The sequence below is a fragment of the Elaeis guineensis genome, chromosome 8 (assembly GCF_000442705.2).
Source record: "Elaeis guineensis isolate ETL-2024a chromosome 8, EG11, whole genome shotgun sequence".
Taxonomy (NCBI): Eukaryota; Viridiplantae; Streptophyta; class Magnoliopsida; order Arecales; family Arecaceae; genus Elaeis; species Elaeis guineensis.
In genome coordinates this window covers 40267507-40290167 of record NC_026000.2, presented here as the reverse complement: position 1 = coordinate 40290167, position 22661 = coordinate 40267507, and the positions used below count along the sequence as shown (strand labels likewise).

Here is a 22661-nt window from a genome sequence, read left to right as displayed (position 1 = left end):
GAGGTTGCTCCACCTTCTATACTGGAAACATATTGCTTCGTTAAGATAAGCTCTTCTCCTATCATTAATTTAGCCAAAATAGTATAAAGTAATTATGATAATTTTCTAGCATGAAATTATGATATATTTATGAGAGTAGGATGTAAATTTTATTTTTAAATATGTATTATATTTTTCTAAAGATTATCAAATTTTTAGATGAGTCTAATAATATGAACCTAGGCTTGATTAGCAGAAAGTAGATGAATATTAATAATTGGATAAGGTTTATTTTTTGATGTATTGCATACTTGATAGTCTAAAATAACTTTCTCAAAAAAAAAAAAAAACTAAGAAATATCCAAATCCTTTTTTAATTTCTCCAATAAATAGATCCTCTTTTATAGCATGTGCCATATTAAATATCTCTGCTTAAATACAAGTCTATTTGAGTAACGCTATTTATCTCATCATTACTATGACAATTGGCCATGGTTAACATGTGGCTCAATCTAATATATATACATATGAAAGCAGAAACTGAGACAAGATAGATTAGCCACTTAGATCGTCCACGTAAGCAGTATATTATCACCTATGAATGCCATTTGGATCAAAATCAACCTACAATATGCCACGTGTCTAGACTCTCCTATCTAACAATTCTTAATTCTTCAAGTATTGAATTAAAACATGAATGTTATTAAAGCCCATTTATGTGACTTAAATGATATTCTTAAAGCCTGATATTATTATCCTCTTGCAATAAAAGTCCACTTATATATGTAGTTGAGAATATGAATGGATATCAAAAATTTGGTTAGATATTATTTTATTATTTATACATATTTTTTTTTAAAAAAAATGATCCATTATATGACCTGGACCCCATGCACAGGCTCAAAACTAGTTTATGCCTGAAATGTGAACCATAACATGAAATTAAGAGATTCCAACCTTTTGTTGAAGTTATTAAAAAAATGTAGATTGGATATAGCATAGGCAACTTAAATCTAATTTCTAGTTACTTATCATGAATTTTAATAACTACATGAAATGATAAAAATGAATTTTATTAATTACCTAAAATATTTAGAAATTACAAATAATATTTTAGAAATCTATAATATATATATATATATATATATATATATATATATAAATGGGTGGCTCTATCTTGGCAAAGCCTCCATTTAACATGTGCATATAAAAAACATTTGTGCATATGCATGGTATTTATTCCGATCACCTCCCAACCCTCTTCCTTCTTTGCCACCTCAAATCATGGTGATGGTGTCATCGTACTAGCGCAAGTGCAGCCGCTTCACGAGGGTGTGACCAGAGGACACTACTACCTATTATCATTGCTAGGGTATCTTCCTCCATGTGTAGACCCCTCCTTACCTCATCATCGTGAGGAAGACTAGTCATCGGCAGTTCCTTGCCAAGCCTGCTATCCTTGACCATGGGCGATGGTTTCGGTTCAAACCGCATAGACTTCAACAACTTCAAGTTCTGCTACGATGACGAGGCCGAGATCTCTACCCCCTTCCCTACAACAAGTCAAAGTTCCTGATTCGATCGGGATTCAATTGCATCCGGGACCAATTCGCCCATATTGAGATGAACGAGTGTAGTTTTTTTTCATTTTTCTAACTATTCTTGAATTCATGTAGAATAAATGTGATAGGATAAGTAAATGAAATAGAATAATTTGCAAAAAGAGAAAATTGTATCCCGTGCACTGAGCAAGCTATAAACTAGTTACAACATTTTTATAATTTTTAAATATTTTTAAAATTAAAAATTTATTTTTATTATTTCATGTAATTATTAAAATTCATAATAAGGAACTAGAAATTTGATTTAAATTGCATATGTTATATCCACCTTCTACATTTTTTTCCAAATAATGTTAACAGTTGGTCGAATATGTTAATTCCAAGTTATGGTTCATATTTTAGGCATGAATTAAGCCACATGTCAACTATAGCCAATTGGTCATGGTAATGACAAGAAAATGATAATACTCAAACAGAGGTCTTGCATTTAAGTAGAGATATTTAATATGGCACATGTTTTCAAAGAGGGGTCATTTATTGGAGAAATAAAAGAGATTTAGATATTTACTTGTTTTAGAAAATTATTTTAGACTATCAAGTATGCAATACATCAAAAATAAACATTATCCCATTATTAAAATTCTACTTTTTGCTTGATCAAGCCTAAATTCATATATTAGACTCATTTAAAAATATGATAATCTTACAAAAATATAATACATATTTAACAAAAATTCATCTTGATCATATAATATATTATAATTTCATGCAGAAAAATTATAATAATTATCTTATTTTACTTTACTTCGGCTAAATTAATGATAGGAGAAGAGCTTACCTTAACTAAGCAAGGTGTTTCTAATATGGAAGATGGAGCAACCTTCTTCGCCCTTCATCTCCCTTCCTTTCTTCTCCTCTTTCTCTTGTTTATTGGTTGCAATGGTAATGATCCGATGTTTATACCACCTTAATATCTTGATAGTGGGATCAAACTTCATGAATGTTTTTTCTGGGAATAAGAGGTATTTCGCAATAGATTATTATTTCAAATCTCAAATGATGTCAACTTTTGAACATAATAGGTGGCAAGTATGGTAATTGAAGAGCGAGGAAAAATCGGTGATCAAAGGATAATTCATGAGAATGAACCATGCAAATCTGCCTTTTTTTCTTCATATGGATAGTATCTCTTTTTCTTGGCTTTTTCTTCTTTTTTTTTCTAGGTAAAGTTGGCTTCTTTCTTCCCCATGTGCATGCAGCCCACTCTTGGGTAATGAATCGGAGGGGAAAATAGAAAGAGAAGATCCCTGTGGCTCTGATGCCCAACTCTTCTAGAGATCGTATCTTTCATGCAAAAGAAGGATTCACCTTTCTTCACACGAATTCAATCATGCTATCATGGCTTTGAGAACTATGCAGCCTAATGAATGAGTTTAGAATGCTTTGAGATCTATTCAGATGCGATCCGTGGATGACATCACGAAATCTTCTTTCGCACAAAAGATACAATTCAAACCCCTCATGCAGAAGTGCACTAAGGCTGAGTAGGACTCGTAGACTCCCCCATCTATTGTGATAGGGTTCGAAAGAAAAAATAAAAGCGACACTCCATGCTAAGGCTGCGCGTGGACTCCACTATCCATTGTGATTGAGTTCAGGAGGAAAAAAAGGATCGTACTCCTCCCTCCTCCCTCCTAAGCAATCTATGGCACTGTGGGAAAACAGTAACTTCTCTGCGAACTAAGCTTCCTTCCTCCTCCCTCCATTAGACGATGCCGATGTTGATGCATCAGCCACGAAAAAAGGTAAGGCCTTCCTCCCAGTGACGAATTGAAGGACAAAGCATTGTCCTAACCAAGACAGCTGTATCAGCACGTGACACAACCAGATAAAGGCAGGATGGCCGACACGGGCCAAAGGTAAGTTCAAGGTCTTGCAGCCATCCTACATGCCATGATCTCACCAAAATGGGACGGAACAGCCGGGATGGCTCCTGTCCGGCCAAGACTTCAATCCTTGATCATAATGCCATTATTGTTATTCAGTTATGTCTTAATTCATCACTCTTTTCTATCATTATGGCTTACATTTAGCATTTTAAAGGCACCTATTTATGTTCCTTATAACAATACAATCAACAAAATATAATACTATGATTTTATGTGATGACTATATGAAAGATCAATTGTATTTCTTGAGTTTCCAAACATTAACTGTACAAACTACAGATGTGACAAAGAAAGACAAGAGGATATTTTGGGAAAAATTATAGTAATGGAAAAGGTATAAGGCCACATACATGCCATCATGTTTCCCAAGAGGTTCATCATATTGAATGCCAACCCAAAAGCCAGGTCCTAAAGCCTCAGCTTGACCAACAAACTTCACGACTCCCCTTTTTCCCCCAGGTTCAACTTCACATCCATCTCCAACCTATATCAAGAAATAATGAAGTTAAAAAATATGAAAGAAGTAGCATATAAATATTACTTGGGAACTACAATTTAATCTAGAGCATATCGTTCAAGTTCCTTTGCTTGATATTCCAAATATAGAAAATAAGCATACAGATGCATTTAGAAGAGAAATGCATCCAAAATAGATATGATTCTAAATATAAACGATCATGTATCTTTCCAAGATTTATAATTCCATTGCTTAAGCAGCACTTGATAACCTACTTAGCAGTTAATATGGTTAAGGTCATCATATGTGATGTTCGACCACATTATCAGTTAAGTGGATGTGAATCATTGACAACAAGAGGTCACATATGAAAGTATGTAATCTGTGACCAAGCCTCCAGAAAGCAACCTCTACATATATTCACCTAGGTTCATCTAAAGAGATTCATGAAACCAATGCCCCAGTTCATCCTTCCATTGACCATGAATTGAGATGTAGATATGAACGACGACCACAACTTTTGCCTTCAGAGCCAACTAAACTTTTAGAAGAGCAAGAAGCATAACAAGCTCCAAATTTAGTGGCTAGGGATTCCTGAAGCCTCAAACAAAAGAAAAGATGATTGGACCAATAGTGCATCCAAACAAACCTGCATTTCACTAATTGATATATCTGCTCCACCACTTCAATAACTTCTTATTTTCCAGGCTGCTTTAAAACATTTTCTTCTCAAGAACTAGGACAGGAGGAAGCCCTGCTGAGATTGGGTGAGGGTAGAATTTAACCCAGGTCATTGATGTATCCAACAACCAGCAACTTTACCAACTCAACCAGCTGGCGCACACTATTCTTTCCCATGTTTAAAAAGGAAAATCTGTGAATCTAGAAAGGGAGAAATGTTAACGTCAAAGCAGTTTGAAGGGTAGGTCTTGAACATCTATAAAAGATAGTTATAGATAGCATGACTAGTTTTAGCCATAAGGTTCACAGGGTCCACTACATCATTGGTCACATCCGCCAAGGCATGGTACCAGGAAGTCTTGAGTTTAAGGTTAGAGCTATTAAAAATTCAGATTTGAAAGAAGGTGACAGAAGGAAAACAGTTGAATGAGCTGATATCTCCAAAATGAACATGGCATATTAGACCAATAGGGTCCCTAGATAAACCTGAACTTCAGCCACATCCAAGACATCTTGTCCACTTTCTCCTCCAATCACAACAAAAACAGTCAGGCCGTAAAAAGGGAGGTGAGAAATAAGCCTTAGGCAGTCTAAAGGACATGCTGAGAATGCTTACATATGATACTAGATACTCTGACTAGTTTCAGAATTAAGATTCCCAGGGTTCCCATATCAACAGATACCTCTACCAATGCAAAGGAGTGGGACTCCAATTTAGGGTAAAGGGTACTTAAAAATTCAGATCTGAGAGCAGAAAAAAGAAAGAGTTGAATGACTAGTTTCTTTAACGTGGAAATGATAGTCGATTTAAATTTAATTAAAATTTTCTAGCTTTGAAGCATGTCATGCAACTATATAATGAGGTGTATGCCCCTTCTCCACTGAGAAGTTAGTGGAAGTGGGTGCCTCACTTTTCTGGTGCATAAGCCTTAAAAAATGACACCGAGGAGAAACCTTGGGACCTCCTTTGTTAGCTTTTCAGCCTCACCTAAAGTTGCTAGCTATTTATGATCAAAAGTGTGCTTTCAGAGCAAGGCTCCTCCCAACTTACTAAGTTCCTTAGTGGTATATGCTTTTAGCTACATTAGCTTTCAATAAAGACCTCTTGCAAATTTGAGGGAATAATTTCATTCTAAAGAGGATGTAATGGATTAATTTAAGTAAAAATGGTTGTACCATGTACGCCATCAATTGATGATAAAAATTATCAAGAATAACATGTGGAAAATGTAATATAGTATACGTGTATATGCTGAGTAGAGTGACTATATTTCTGCAGTGTATCTCTTCCAATTGTATATGCCACTTGAACCATACTATTCTTTCAACAACTGTCTTTTTCCTCTTTCGTCACATATGTTACAATGTTTATAAGCAAAACATACTGGTAAGGCTCACATGGCTACAAATCATTCAACTTATAAAAAAATATGCTGATCAAATTATAAAAAGTGCTAGCAAAGAGAGTGATATTTCCCAAAAAGTAATAGTTGAATGTTATTTATACATAGACTCCACCACAATCCTTTCACCCAAAGAGCAGGAGATTTGATTTCCGTGACATATATACTTAGGATAAAATGCATTCATCACCTTGTCACATTTCACCTTCTAACAAAAGCAGCACCTTTATGCTAACTAGATTAAACATTGATATTCACAATATAAGAGTAATATCAATCGTGGATTACTGACCTTGATATTTGCACATAGGTCCTCCATGTAACCGTCTGGTAGCTGAGGTAAAAATCACAAAAAATTAAAAGTTAACATAACATATATGCTTCATCTTGAAAAATCTGCTTGGACGGACTAAAGACAACAAATGGTTAGAATAGGAGAAAACTTTCATAAATTATAAGAAGAGAAGATCAGTAGAAGACCATTATTAAAACAAAAAAAGAGAGAGATTTAGAAGTATCAAAGCACCATTTTCATACACAAAGGAAAATAATCAGAAGAAGGACAAATAGATGGAATAAACAATGAAATATTAACAGGCAAAGCCTGCGTGGCTTACTTTGCTTTCACCACTTGGTGGATTTTGAGATATCATTTTCTCTTTAAATTTCCTAAAATTGCCTGATCAAATAAAGAAAATCAGATATATGGTTAATGAAAAAGTTGTGCAATGCACATGAAAACCAAAAATATAGAAGAAAAGTCTTGATCATTATATAATTTTCACCATGCAACAACATCATAGGTGTTCATAAGACCAGTAATATTCCACTATCAAATACAGTTTGATTGTACAGACACTGACTATTTTCATTTGAATATACAGATAGCAATACCATATGTATCAAGGCTTACTTGCAAAAAATTTGGTTTTAGACCTCATATCATCTGGTTAGGTTTCAAATTTCCAATGGATAATACCCTGGTGTTGGTTAAGTGTATATAAATAGATTATGGTGATCCCACCACCATGCCAACTATGCTAGTACATTTTAGTGCAGCTGCATACATCTTACGCTATAAACTAATTGGATGGAACTTCTAATTCTTGATTAACACATGAACATGTATCCATATCCATGGCATAAAACGGTCATCCAAATTATACTTGATTTTAAAAATAATAAACAATCCGAGAGATGTTTGAGGATTAAAAGGCATGCATTATCTATTAAAAAAGAAACACAAAATTCCACAAGCATGTAATTATTAATCTTTCATGCTAGATGCAAAAAAAAAAAAAAACTGCAAGGAACTTACAATCAAGTTTATTATAGGCTTCCTCAGAAATTTTATATTTTTCCACCAGTGAAGTGTCATCCAACCAGCCACCAGAGCTTACTGATGAGGGGTCTAGATCTATAATATGCAGCCGGTACCTTCAGATTATCATGGGTAATTCAATAAGTAAAAAGGAAAATATAAGTTGTTCCATAGACAATAAATGAAATAAGCAGTAGTTAAGTAGCTGTATAATTACCTGGAATCCAGTTAACCATTTCAGTCAGTCCAATATAAGAAGTACTTGCAATTAAAATCATGGCATGAAATTGTGAATTATGTACTACTTGAGTTCTGAACACTACCTCATTACCTGGAATCCATAAAATCATTTAATTAACTTAACATAAGAAGTAATCCTGAGCAAAGTTTTGAATTCTATTGCAGCTAGTTTGTTAAATAGTTTGTGACTCTTCAAACAATAAGTATTTATGGAGATTGGAGCACTCCAGAACTCTAGTACTAATTAGTTAAGGATATTATCAAGCAACAATAGTTGTTACTTCAAGCAATGTTCATTTATTATATTTGCATTGAAAAATGACCATGAGGAGCTTATGCATATAGAATGAATCCCATCTATTAAGCTCTCAATTTCCCAGAGGCATCATCTGATCCTAAACAAGTTCATTATATTCTGCTTGTGAGATTGAATCACGATACTCACCAGAAGAAGGGCAGATGTTCTTCTAACGGCAAAGGGCAGGTTCACCATATGGCAAAGGAGTAGGGAATTCAGCATTTTGGATATTTGTAATTCTAATTGACCCTTGTTTAGCAAACACTGATGGAAAATTTTTCAATGGGGAGTTGTGAAAAATCTTTTTCACAGTCAAACATAACTTTCAGAGTTTTTCTTGTCTTTTTCCTTTTTGGTTTCATCAAAAGTTCTTTTTCTAGAAGTTCTTCTATTTGGTGTGGGAAATGCAAAGTGAAGGATGTCATCTGAATCTAAGTTTCTTTCTTCCCCCATAATGGAACCAAAATCAGGTTCCAATTTGATCGGAGTATAGAAGAGTTATCTTTTTGAGGTTGTCTTCTTTCAATTAACCTCTACAATTAATGAAATCTTTCAGAGGAGGGTCTCCTACAATGGGATCCCAGATTCAGGTCATGCATTGAAAGATGTATCAAGGACTTGACCTTCTGTGTGTTGCATCTCAATCATCTAGAGATTGGGCTCTACAAAATGATCATTAGCAGGAGCCTTTACAGTAAATTTGCTTACAACCTTCACAACTTTGGGGCTTGCAATCACACTCTTTCATCAACCAGTAGAATAATCAGACAAATAAAGAAGGCAGAAGGAGAAGCATAAAAGATAGCAACAAATCTGAATAAAAGATAACCAGTATTCGAACAATGAAGATTGTGGACTCACTAACCCATTTTGAGGGGAATAGAATCCAAGTGGCCTCAGATTGTCATTCAGGTCACACACTTTGGACCCGGCATCATCGTAGAGCTCGAGGCACATCAAGTCCACGGACGTCCCGCACTTTCTCCAAAGCTTCTCCTTGGCCGACTCCACCATCGTCTAAGAGAGAGAGAGGAATCGAACCAAGCATCTTGTCACCTAAGATCGAGCAAAGGAGGGTTTTAGGTTTTACCTGGAGGGAGAGGCGCACTTGGGCAGAGAAGCTCTTGATGTTGGAATGAGTGACGACGAGATCTACAGAGTCGTCGCTTGGAAGTTGAAGCCGAGAAGCCATTTGATTGAACCCTTCCTTCTCTTGTCCTTCCTGTGATCTGGTACCTCGAAAGCTGGAAGATTGGGAGGAATACCGGTGAAAGAAGGAGAAGAGATATAATGTTACATTATATTATATATATATATATATATATATATATATATATACACACACACACACACACACGTATATATACATACACACGCACGCACGTATATATACATACACACTACATTAAAGGGGCATGCACAGCATTTAAAAATAAATAAATAAATAACGGTATACCTTTACATGACAACAGAGCTCTATAGACTGAAAATTTTGTAGCCAAAGAAGAATCCTTTCCAAGGAAAATCCCAAAACATATATCATGCTTCTGCCAAGATTAAGCTACCAAAACCTCAAGGACCAACTCACATTGCCACAACTCGCACAAAATGCCATATGCTTGAGAAAAAAACCCCAACCGGAACCTAAGAAACCCCTCCAATCTCCCTCAAGTGCTCTCCTTCCCCACATACCTTTGGATAAAAAAGAATGAAATGAAAAGAAAAAACAAAAATGAGCTATCTATGTGGAAAAGGGCTATTTTTTCTATCTTTCATTGATTTTTCCCATGTTCCCATGTACTTGAAAAAAAACCCAACCGAAACCTAAGAAACCCCTCCGATCTCCCTCAGGTGCTCTCCTTCCCACAGATTTCTGAGAAAACGAGAATGAAGTGAAAAGGAAAAACAAAAATGAGCAATCTATGTGGGAAAGGGTCTTATCTTTTAATTTTTTCCATCTTTCCTTTCTTTTCGTTGATCTTTCATGCATTTTCCCCAAGCACTTCCTCTATTTTTGACTGTGGGAGGCTTAGAGCGGCCAAGCAGGGAACTTTAGATGATGTCCACGTTATTGTGTTGGTAATTACTTTTGAAAGTTTAAAGGATATAAATATATTATCAAATAACTTGAAAATGGATACAATTTGATTGATTTAGGCTATATATAAATTTAGAGTTCAAATATCCGAAGATAAATCTTAAATCCATCTTAAATCCAAATAGATTTTAATTTTAAGTTTTAAATCTATTCTAAACTCTATAACATATTGCTAGATCCTATTAGAATTCATGATAGATCAGGTATCCCAAAAAATACATCTAAATGTCGTTTTTAAGACCATTGTAGCATCAAATGCCGAATTGGCCCATGTGTTGTATTTTAACAATTTTTTTTGGATTTTTGAAATGGATTTTAAGAATTTATGTCCAATCATATAAAATATTTAGATGGGAAATTCTTTGTGCACTGCAGGCGGTGTAGAAAATCTGATGTGGAGCGCACCGCTTTATATGATTGGTCTACGTGGTCACCGCTTATCAACGCACATTTGTAGTTTCGCTTTTTCGTTTGAAAATTTTGAATGACGAAAATGCCCCTACTCTTTAGAAAAAATTATGACATCCTGTGATATATTATAACATCTTATATCCATATTATGACATCCTGCATGCAGAAAATCATAATTTTAACGCAGAATGTCATAATATGCCACAGGATATCATAATTTTTTTTAAAGAGCAGGAGCATTTTCGTTATTCAAAATTTTCAAACGAAAAAACAGAACTGCAGGCATTAAATGCACGTTGGAAAGTAGTTGGACAAAAATATTCCTTCTATATTATGACATTCTGACCTATATTATAATATCTGGGGTCATATTATAACATCCTACATGCAGAAAGTCATAATTTGACGTAAGATGTCATAATATACCACAGGATGTCATAATTTTCTAGATCATATTATTACATCCTACGTGTAGAAAGTCACCATATACTACAGGATGTCATAATTTTTTTCAAAAAGCAGAAATATTTTCATCATATAAAATTTTTAAATGAAAAAATGAAACTGCAGGTATTAAATGTGTGTTGAAAAGCGGTGACTACGTGAACCAATCACATAAAGCGGTGCACTCCACGTTGGATTTTCTACACCGCCCACAGTGCATAAAGATAGGCCTAAGTTTACAGTAGATTGGCTTTAGTACAAATAGAAGATTATTAGATGTATGCCCTAGAAGCCAATCAGACTGACATGTTAATTCTTTGTAGGATATAATTTTGTACTTGACCTAATTAATTAGGACAGCTAATTTTTTTCATGTAGTGCATGTCCATGAATCGTCCAAAAAATTAATAAGATGATGACATATTTTTAAAAATTAAGAATTTGAGGTACATATCATTAATGGTTGATTCCTAAATTACTCCTGATCGATGGATCATCACGGAGATGGTGATTGATCCAATTAGATTGGTGCACGGATCGTTTCTCTTTGGATAGATGAGTCTCGAGTTTATAATGTAGGACACTGAAGGGAGAATGTAGATGTTTGTTAGAGAACAAAGGTACCGAACGTGACCAATATGAGAAGTTACTTAGATGTCTACTCACTCGTTAGTGACTATTTCAATGCTGTAGTGGTGTGACTAGTTCTTTGACCTATAGTGCCTCGACTATTCACAATGAATTGTTTTAGTTTGACTGTACATACACTTAATCCCTAATCATTCAGATCCTTACGATATAGATTGACTACAGTAGGTTCGTTGTAGTAGGATATGTATCTAAATGGGATCTATCGATCTTAGTAGAAAATGAAAAATCCTATGTGATTTATGAGACTGAGTTCAGAAGATCTTGATCATAATAGAGTGAATAATGAAAAATATTTTCATAATTTTCACATAAGAACTCTAGTTGAATAAATCTTATATGACAGATGATGGAATTTGACAAATTTTTCATAACCTCCATCTTGTCAGAACTCACGATAGAAGAACTGAATCACAAGGTAACTACATCTTCATTCCTTCTATTCTGCTACATTGCCACTACATACTGCTAGATGTCACTGATGGATGATGAGATCAAAAAAATTATTTTGATGGTCAATAACTCTCAATTGGTGAATTAAAATTATTTCAATCCATTGAAAGAAGTTTTAATGATATTTTAATGCAGATCAAAATATATCTCACTATCAAACAGAATAGAACTTATAGAGTCACACACAAAAGAGGTCCTAACTGATTGGATTGTTGAATTGTGATTTCAAATCGCAAAAGATTCAATTATCAATATGACTGATGATGGGACTAATTTGTACAAATTACATGAAGGACTTGCTAAGAGTTAGTAAGTTAAAAGAGGACTAATTTGTAATTGTTGCTAGATTATTTAATTTGATCAAATAATGAGGTTGAGTCCTAATCAAATTAAATTAGAATTTAATTTGATAGAACTTGATCTAAGTTTGAATGAGATTGGATTTCATAAATTTAAAATGATTTTGGACTCAATTAAGTTTTGACTTATTTGAAAATCCAAATCAGTTTAGATTCAAACCCAAACCTTATTGGACTTGGACCAAGTGTTTGACTTGGTCCAAGCAAGCCTCACGTCCTAAAATAATTCATACCAAGAGAGGATTACCGTGATCTTTCTTTTGGTTTGTGCATGGAGAAAGAAGGCACATAAGGAAGGGCGGCAACTCCATCTCCTAGAGTCCTAGCCCTCTTGGACTCTATCCTAACTAACCCTAAAGGAGTTTAGGCATTGGGATTTAAGAGGGGCATGCCTCCTCATCTGTGATCCGATGTTAACATGGAAGTGGAGCGCACAAAAAAAGGAATGCCGCCTCATGAGATGAGATGTATCTCCAAGAGTCCAAGTTCTCAAGGACTCTCTCCAAAATCCCTAACCCTAATGAGATTTGGCTTAGGCGTTGGTTTAAAAGGAAAAAAAAAGGAGGGGCACCTCCATATGAGATTAGAAGAGAGGTTAACGTGAAACTAAGATAGACGTGAAGAGTTCACGCACACATGGGATGGGGGCACAAAAGGGTTTGACGCCTCATCTCTCTCTCCCTCTTTCTCTTCCACACATCCAAGTGTTGGACGCCCTCTTCCTCTCCCTCTTCTCCACAGATGTCCAAGAGTTGGACAAAAGAAAAGAGATTTAATCTCTTGATTCCTTCTCCTCCAAATTCAGTCCAAGAGTTGGACGAAAAAGAAAAAAAAGAGATTTGATCTCTTGTCTCCTTCTCTAGATCTTCTTCTTTTCTCTTGAGAAGAAAAAACAAAAAAAAATCAAATTCCTATAGATCTTTTTGATTCCTTTGAGAAGAAAATCAAAAAGAAGAAAAAAATCGACAATCCAAGGAGCAATCTTTGCAAGAGAGCTAGCACCCCAATGAGATCAGGATCTTCCGATCAGATCAGCTTCGAATGAATACCTGTAAAGACCGGATACTTATGCGGCTTCAACGGACCTTGAAAATATCCATGAATCATCGGATCGCGGTGAAGATCTTCCTGCACAAAGATAAAAATTAGATTTTTATTTTGCATAGATCTTATCTTGTTCATATGATGTCTGATTTTATATTGAGATATGATCTCTGTGCATGCTAGATTAGATTAGATGTAATTAAAGATTAATTTTAACATCATTCTAATATAAGATTGCCCTGGCATAATAGTGAAATATTATATTGTATGGTTGTCCTAAAACGATGTTGAAAATAATTTTTGAAATTTCTCTTCTGCTACGTTTTGCTTTTGAAATTTTTGCATGCAACCGAAAACCCATGTGATGGATTTTCTATAGATACTCGGCTCGAAAACTTGCGAGCCTACTCGAGCTTATATATATATTAATAATATTATTTTTATTTATAATATATACATTAATATATATATTATTAATAGGTTAAAATTCGATTTCAAGTTTCAGAGTATAACTCAATTAATATTCAAGTCAAGTGAGTCGATTTCAAATTTTGTCTATTTTTCATCGAATCGAGCTTAAGCTTAAGATATTAAGGCTCGATTGATTTCGAACCAAATTTTAAGTCCGAGTATTTTGAGTCGAGTCGAACTCGAGCTCCCAGCTACTCAACTCTGCTCGATTGCACTCCTAGTTTTCTAAAAAAAAACACAAAGAGGGATGAAAGTACAAGGCCTATAGATGAATTCACTGGTGTCTCCTTAGGGTCCTAGTTGTATCCCTCGTGCGAAAGAATATTATATGTTCTTTCACACGATCAATCATCGAATTGGATAATATTGCTTTCAGATCCAAAAGCTTGATAACAGAGCAGAAATAGATGTTGGTTAGGACCCATGTTGCAATTCATAATATTTTGCTTTATCCCATGTCTAATGTTCCACTTAATTTTTAAAGCTTGCAAGCATATAAAGCCTGTCTTTATGGGATTGAAGAAATCCAAGCAATCTAGTAACTGAATTATTTAAATCTTTGAATTATGTAGAAACATTTTTTAAACAGCCGCTATATGATCATGCCCTTCATTGTGCATTTAATGATTTTTTAGTGACTTATTTAATAGGAAATTTAAAATTGTCGACATTTGCAATACTCTTTGTAAATTTTTGAAAAGAGAAAAACATATATATACATATATATTTATTTCATAAACAAGTCCTGTAAGTTCGTAGAGTATGTAATGATTCTAAAAGGTTTGGTTTATCCTTCTCTGGGAAAAGTCTTCGGAGCATAGACATGGTCTACTTTAGAGCCTATGTCCAAATTGAGACGGGTGGGGTGGCTCTGGCCTCCCCTATCTTCAAAAAATAAAAAATCTCCATCTTTCATCTTGGTCTAATCATTTTCTTAGAATTTCCATGATACTCATGCTGCAATATTTCTTGAAACCTAAGGATTTCACAGATGCTGAGACCTAAAAGAAGTTGAAATCATTACTTTTTTAATGGATCAAGAAGAGTGCTTTGGAGTTCTTTTTGTTTTTATTAAATCTCCTTTAACGCATATGTGGATGGGAGACTCTTGCTTTTATGTCCATAGTACCAAGTTCAGCATACGGGAATAACTCAGGGTTGAGAAGTTCAGAATTGAATAACAATCTATCAAATTCATAACAAAAATCCCAAGGTAGTTTGAAACTTTTAGAAAGTAAAGAAACCAAATATAAATGGGGAGATGCAATGCCAAGGTGGCCAAGACATCATAGGAAGCATGACGGATTTTGATAAGGGTGAAGTTAAAATGGTCAGGGATATCAGAGAACAACAGACAACCAGTTTCAGAGAGAGAAACAGGAGCTATCGAGAACAAAATGTTTTAGTTTTCCTTTCAGAAGGGGTAAAGAAGGGAGATTGAGATGCTTTGTAGTTCATTTGAATGCTTAGGAGAGGGGTAAGAGCATCTCATGGTGGACTGGCAAGTGTAATCAAAGATCAAATAGAGAATAATCAAATGCTCCATGCTAAGAGGGGCAGCAGGATGAACCTTGATCAACATCATGGCCGCTAGTGAATTGCTTATAGGGTTGGTCAGATAGAACCGTGAACACCTAAGGCTTAAGATGAACAGGCTATTGCCATTCACAAGAAGGTTTTACAGATCTTTTACCCATACAACAAATGTACAAAATGAACAGCAGCAATATAGCTAGCATGCAAAAGTATATTATGGACTATATAATTTACTAATCCTAATCATTAATCTTGAACTGAATATTCAAAATATATAGACTGATTTTAGTTAATTTCGATGCCTGAAGACTACATCAAATCAAAGATGGTACCAAACAATGACGGCAGGAAACAACTGCTATTCCAATGGAAAATGAAGAAATCACTATAGAAACCCAGCCCTGAATGAAATGGAAGCCAAGACCAGAGATTTAAGTATAAAAACAAATGGGACAAGAAAAATACAGGCATGCGCAACACAACATGCGCACAACATTGCATCATCCCCCAGTCACTGATCAAAAGTATAGGCTAGGAGTCACAGATAAGAAGTAGAGGCCAGGACCAGATCCAGTTAGAAAGAAACAAGGGAACATAAGACGGATGACATCTGTAAGACCCTTCTGAAACAACATATCGTATTTCACCTAGCAGTAGCCTTACCATGCAAATAAGATAAATCTAAATCAACAATATGTTCTTCTGCTTCTGGGTCTTATATTGTCATTACTAACAGATATGTCCCTTTCCAGATCTCTAGTTTCTTGTAAAAAAAGTTAGCAGTTATATGCATCATGATGGTTGATATACCAGTCAACAAGAGATCCTACACTGACGATCCTTTCCTACTGTTACTTTAACCATTCTCCAATGGGTTATGCATTAAAGAACCATAACCAACCGAAAAACAAGGGAAATTGATAAAAGGAAGCCGGATTTGGTAATAACCGTTCTGGTATTAATAAAGAATATGATGGTATAACTTACATTATTAAAAATACGGGAATCAAATGCTTAAATAAGCTTCGCCACAGCTTTTTGGTAATCCACCTGAAACCTGCTCAAAAAAATTGATTAGAAATGCAAGTTCTGAGATAAGCAGTCCTGGGGATCATTAAGAAAAATCAAAATGTTAGTTACAAAGTGAATTTAAGTACTTGGATTTAGAACCAATCTAGCCTCACCCAACTGAGTGCTACTGCCAGCTAATGATTAATATACATCAAAAACAAAATAGAATCTGTATTGTACTTTTGATGAAACTACACATCAGAAAAGACAATGACAGGTTCTCTGCAAACCATGAGCTCTCCTAAACAGGTATGTAAACTTGAATCAATGTTTCTCAAAAGGTTTATTTTGCACAATTTGTTATACATGGTCCATAAGTTGATCTAGGTGCCCTTCAATTAATGTATATGCCTCCAGAGATTCAGCAGCCCTTGCTGCAATTTTATTGAAAATGCGACACAAAGAACCATAACGTTTTGCTTTAGATGATGTGGAGTCACCAATAAATGCAAATCCACAATTATCTCTCATGCTCCCAGCCTTAGCATCTTTTCTCCACCGCTTCAAGATGTAACGTTGTGGTAGTTCTTTAATATTAACAATATCAAGCACTTTCAGCACATGACAGCATTGAATTCCCATGAACTCAAATTTTTTGCAACTACAAATGAGTGTACCATCTGAAATGTCAACTCTAACAACATATTCTGTAGGGTCCCCCTCAGCTGCTACCTTGTAATCTGCTATGGGTCCAAGCTCACCACCAGTGTAGACCAAACAATCCATAGACATTTCAAACTCCCTCTGAAACAGTTTAAACACTTCAGGCGTATATACATTTGCAGCTTGCTTTAACATTCTTGTAGGGGGTATGGTCGGGGAAATTTGGCAAGCTTGGAAATCAGCTTGTAGTTCAGCATGCCTACGATCATCTATTGCTTTTTCATAATGCTTTAAAAACTGCAAAAGATCAAGTTCCGGATGTAACCATTGTTTTAGCTGGGTGCTCAAGTCTTCCTTCCGTAATGTGCTTTTCATGTCTGCACAAAATATATGCTGGCTATGTGTCAAGGCCCATTTTTCCCTATCCTCATACAACTTTGCCAGCCATTGATTGTCTTTAAGATCATACTTCTCCAACATTTCTTTCCACAATGATTGAAATTCTTCCTCCTCCTCAATTTCATAGACACATTTGCTAAAATCAAGTGCAAATGTTTTGGAGACCTGGAAGGCAAAACTCAGATGTTTAGCAGATCATGGTAGACGTGCCACATGGAAAAATGACAAACTGTACCTGGCCACACTGCAGCAATTGCATCGCTAATTTCTGTAGACTGTTCTACCCAAATTACCTTGGGTTGTTTCCCAGACATAGCCGCCTTTAAGGTCTCAAACATCCACTTGAAAGATTCAATGGTTTCATTATACAACAATGCAGCACCAAAGAATACCGTTTGCATGTGGTGATTCACACCAATAAATTGTGCAAATGGCCTACCATAGTTATTTGATCGATATGTAGTGTCACAACACATCACGTCTCCAAAGTAATCATAGTCAATTATAGACTTTCCATCTGCCCAGAAAATATTTGCCACCTGATCTTCCTTATCAAGCTGTACAGCATAAAAAAATGATGGATCATCAATTTGCCTCTCCTGCACATACTGCAATGCAGCTCCTGCATCTCCCGGCAATACAGCACTTGCACGCTTTGACCGTAAATAATTTTTATAAGTTTGGGAAGGGTTGATAAAATGCTGATGGTCACCAGCATGCCCATTCATAACCTCATCATCAGCTCTTGGTATCATCCTGGAATCCTCAGCTAAAACACCACGATCCTTACTTATTCTCCGCCATTTTATCATGTGAGATTTGTTTGGTATAACAAGTGGATGGTTATGCTTTGCCTCAAAGTCAGTCACACGATACTTGCCATTGTTTGTAATTTTAAGGGTCAAGCTGCAAGGCAACCAGTTCTCTCATACAGCTTTGGGTTCTTTACTTCCCACTCCTCCTTCTTGTTCCCACGAAAGCCCTCTTTATGGCACACGTACACCCTCAATGAGATAACACCAGAAGCTCTTCGTTTAACCGATTCTTCCGAATACTGAATCCTGTTCTTTTTGCATAGTTATCATAGAACTGATATGCTTCCATTTCACTCTCAAACTCCATACCAACCTTCGGCACCCAACTGTCATCAGAACCATCTTTCGAAGGATTAGGCTCCAACATTTTTCCCTCTCAAAAGCCCAATATCTGGTTTTAAACAAGTATAGGCTTAACCTTCTAGAAACCAAAGTCGAGCTATCAAAGGATCTACAAAAAAAAATTTAACTCTTTGAGTCCCTCCCCCTCCCCCTGTTTTCAGAGAAGAAGCTAGAATGGAAAGGCATAATTCAAGAGAAGGAATCCCACATTAAAACAGTCCATATTCCAGCATCTGGTCTTTAACAAGTAAAAAAACGCTTTAAAACTAAATAAGTGAAAAAGGAAAAAAAAAAAAAAACCGTGAGGATTAAGTCAGAAACAATGTCTCTAACTCTCTATCCGAGTATGTGACAAACGAAAGGAAAAGCAACATGCACCCCAAATGTGTTAGGAAAAGAACAAATGTGCCATAAGAAAGAACAAAAGCAAACTTCCATCTGACAGCAATCCAGGAAAAACCTCCAAATATAAGAGATAAAAAGTAAACCAAAATGCGATTTTTAAGACATCAGATGGGTGTCACACTACCTGTTATGGCTCCCAAGTCCAGTCCACCCTCAAAGGCAGACTTTTTCCAGTAGAAGCGGCTTCTCTCCTCCTGAGAGCTAGCAATGGCGAGGAGAGGCAGAGAGAAATTTTGGAGAGAAGGGGAAGAGAGGAGGGAAATGGGAAGAAGGAAAGGGGAGAATTAGAAACCCTACAACTCGAGTTGCAAGAAATCGCGCCGGAAGCCGAAGTAGATGTAGAGACGGAGCCCCAAAAAAGAGCCAAAATGGAAGCAATTTGGCGTCCGAATTTAGTTTCTTCGACAAGCGGCGGCCTCTGATTCTATTGGGACTGCGAATCTTTTCAACTACAGCCGTACCTCACCCCACCGCGTGTATCGGGGACACGTGGGAGTCTTCTATTAGGCATATACGAATTTGGCATTGTAACCCGAACAGCATAACTTCTTTCCGATTTTAAATAGCGCTCAGGACTGATGACTTTGGAAGCTGGTAAGATGGGATTTTTCATTTCAAGAGAGAAATCAAAAGATGGGATTTTGGAGGTGGAGCTCCTTCTGGGGAGGAGGAGAAGGTCCTTCTTCGGGCTTCGGGTCCTCCGCCGCGGAGGGGGTCACCCAAGGCATCCACGCCTGCCATCTCACAGCCATCCGTTTGCCTCTGGAAAACCACATCTTGAGCTCTATTTTCCAGTAGATTTTGGTTGAAAAAGGTTCCTTGATGATCTGAGAGGGTTGATTGGTGTTATTGTGGGTCTGTGAGCAGGGGCAACGAGTGGGATTGGGAAGGAGACTGCGAGAGTTCTGGCGCTGAGGGGCGCCACTGTCGTCATTCCATGCCGGACACTAAAGAGTGGCAGGAAGGTGAAAGAAAGCACTTTGGAGCAAAACCCCGACGCCAATATTGATATCCTGGAGATGGATCTGAGCTCACTTGATTCGGTCGAGCCTTTTGGCCCGCGCTTTTAATTCGTCGTATCAGCACCTAAACATCCTTATGAAAGCATGCCATTTCTTATTGAAGAACGGAACTAAGCTCCGGATCAAATTTAATTTTACAGATTTTCGATCCAAATGAATCTCTAGCTTTTTTTTTTTTTACTGACTGATCTGTAGTACGATCAATATGAAGACGTTAGTATTTCATAGTCTATGAGTCTACAAAAAATAATAGAGTAAGAAAAAAGATTTTGAATCCTCGAACCCCAGAAGTAATCTCCTTTCTTTTCCAAACGTATTATACTTACTTCTCTATACAGTTTTGTTTTCTTTTAAATGGGGTTGGATGGTTATCATAATGTTATAGCCCAAAATCCAGCCATCAGCCCAAGACCCAAGCCAAAAAAAAAAAAAAAAAAAAAAAAAAAAAAAAAAAAAAAAAAAAAAAGAGGATTCAAATCGGAAAGAAGACTCCGATAGGAGTCTTCTTCTCCGGCGAGATCCGTGCAAATTAGGAGTCCTAGACCTCTCGAAGTCCTAGGGCCCTCTATAAGAAGACCTCTCCTTCTTAGAAACCCAACATCGGCCCTTTTCCCCTCTTTTCCTCTCCGATTTTTTCGAAGTAGAGTCGCGATTCTTTGCCTTGTTCTCGCCGTGACTGCCCGCCGACGAGGTCACTGGAGGCGAGGTAAGTTTCTTTTTTCTTCCTCTCTTCCCTCCCCTTCCTTCCGTGCTCTTGTGCACGGCTGCCGGCGACGAGAGTCGCCGATTTTCGGTCGGAGAAAGGACCTCTGTTTTGGTCTCTTTCCGTGAATTTTTCGACACCTGCGATCGCAATTGATCGCTGGCCATACTCCTCCGTGATCGGGGGAGTGGCCCCCCTCTGCCGCCGGCCTCCGCCGCGCGGCCGTGGCCTGAACGGCCCGGCAAAAGGAGGGAACCGCCGTCCCTGTTCGGCCTGGAAGGAGCCGAGAGAAGAAGAAGAAAAGAGAAGAAGAAAAGAAAAAGAAAAAGAAAAAAAGAAAAAAGAAAAGAGAAAGAAGAAAAAAGAGAAAAAGAAAAGGAAAGAAAAAAAGAAAAAGAAGCAAAAGAGAAAAAGAAAAGAAAGAAAATAATAATAATAATAATAACAATATATATATATAAATAAATGAATAAATAAATAAAAAATAAAAAAAATGATGAGAGAGAGAGTTTCTCTCTCTCCTCTCTCTTCTTTCAGTCTGAACCCTTATTTTCTCTCTCCAAATTGAACTTTCTCTCTCTACTTTCTCTCTCTAAAATTTTCTCTCTCTAGATTATTTCTCTCTCTTGATGGATTTCTCTCTCTCTAAAGTTATCCTTCTAAGATTAGCGTAGTGGAAGGCTTCATCTGATGATTTTGATCGATTTAGGAAGAGTCTGATTTTAAGTGAGATTTTTTGATTTTAGGATTTGTTAGATTTAATTTTGAATTAAAATTAATGTAAAAATATAATTTTAGATAATAGGCACGGAAGAATCTCCTAGAAGTTAGTTGATCTATTCATTCAGTGCTCCGTGAAAGGTAAGTAATGAATCATCTTCTCGAGATATTCCATATTTATTCTGAAAATAAATAATTATTTTTGAAATTATGCATGATTTATGAAATTATGTTTTGAAAGAAAAGTGCTTTTGAAATATTATGGTACGTCGATTTATGCACATGTTCAGTGAAAAATTATGATATATTATGGTACAAAATGTTTTGATACAGATCGGATTATGCTCTCAGCCTAACTATGTTTCAGTGGGCCCCACCAATGGGGATTATACGTTGGTACTCAGTGGACCCTGTCAGTGGGGGTTGTGCGCTGGTGTTTGTGGACCCTGCCAGTGGGGTTGTGCGCTGGTATTTGTGGACCCTGCCAGTGGGGGTTGTGCGCTGGTATTCTGTGGACCCCGCCAATGGGGGTTAAACGTTGGTCATAGTCAAGGCTGTTGAGTTACAAGTATTTTGAATCGAATCAGATTTATGATTATATTATATGTGAATATTTGAAAATATTTGATTTGTATTAAATCAGCATGAAATATACTTTTATGTTTATTTGCAGCATTATTCTTGAAAATTATATAATATCTGAATTATCTAGTTGAGATATTTGTTACTTACTGGGCTGTCTAGCTCATTATCTTTCTTTCTATTTTTCAGATTCAGATAATTAATATCGAGCGTGGGACGAAATATTGGGACAGAACTTTTAGAAGTGAGATTAGCATTGTCAACTTCATTGAACTTAGATCTATTGTTTTTATTTTTTTAGCAAAAATTTTATTGGATGTAAGACATTTGATTTAATTACTTGAATTACAGTTGAATAATAATTATTTGAATTTATTCCGCTGTGATGCATTGATATCGTGATGAGATGCCTTGCATGCTTATGGAGAGAGTTCTTCATAAGTATGTGACGGTTGCCGCGACCCTCGATTCACAATCTCGGGTCGGGGGCATGACAATTAATATGGTATCAGAGCATAAGTGGATAAATTATGACATATAGAATTTGACATAGTATGAGTGTAGGTGGGTAAACATTAGAAATATTGGGACGTTAGAGTATGAGCATCATAATAAACCCATCCTAACAAATAGATAAATGAATCT

General features: G+C 36.2%; 2 pseudogenes; both read right to left on the bottom strand.

Moving 5' to 3' along the window:
• Positions 1 to 1200: 1200 nt before the first annotated feature.
• On the bottom strand, positions 1201 to 15989 carry LOC140851200 (tubulin-folding cofactor B-like; annotated as a pseudogene).
• A 583-nt stretch (positions 15990 to 16572) lies between these two features.
• Positions 16573 to 19961, bottom strand: LOC114912611 (protein FAR1-RELATED SEQUENCE 5-like; annotated as a pseudogene).
• Between the last annotated feature and the right edge of the window lie 2700 nt (positions 19962 to 22661).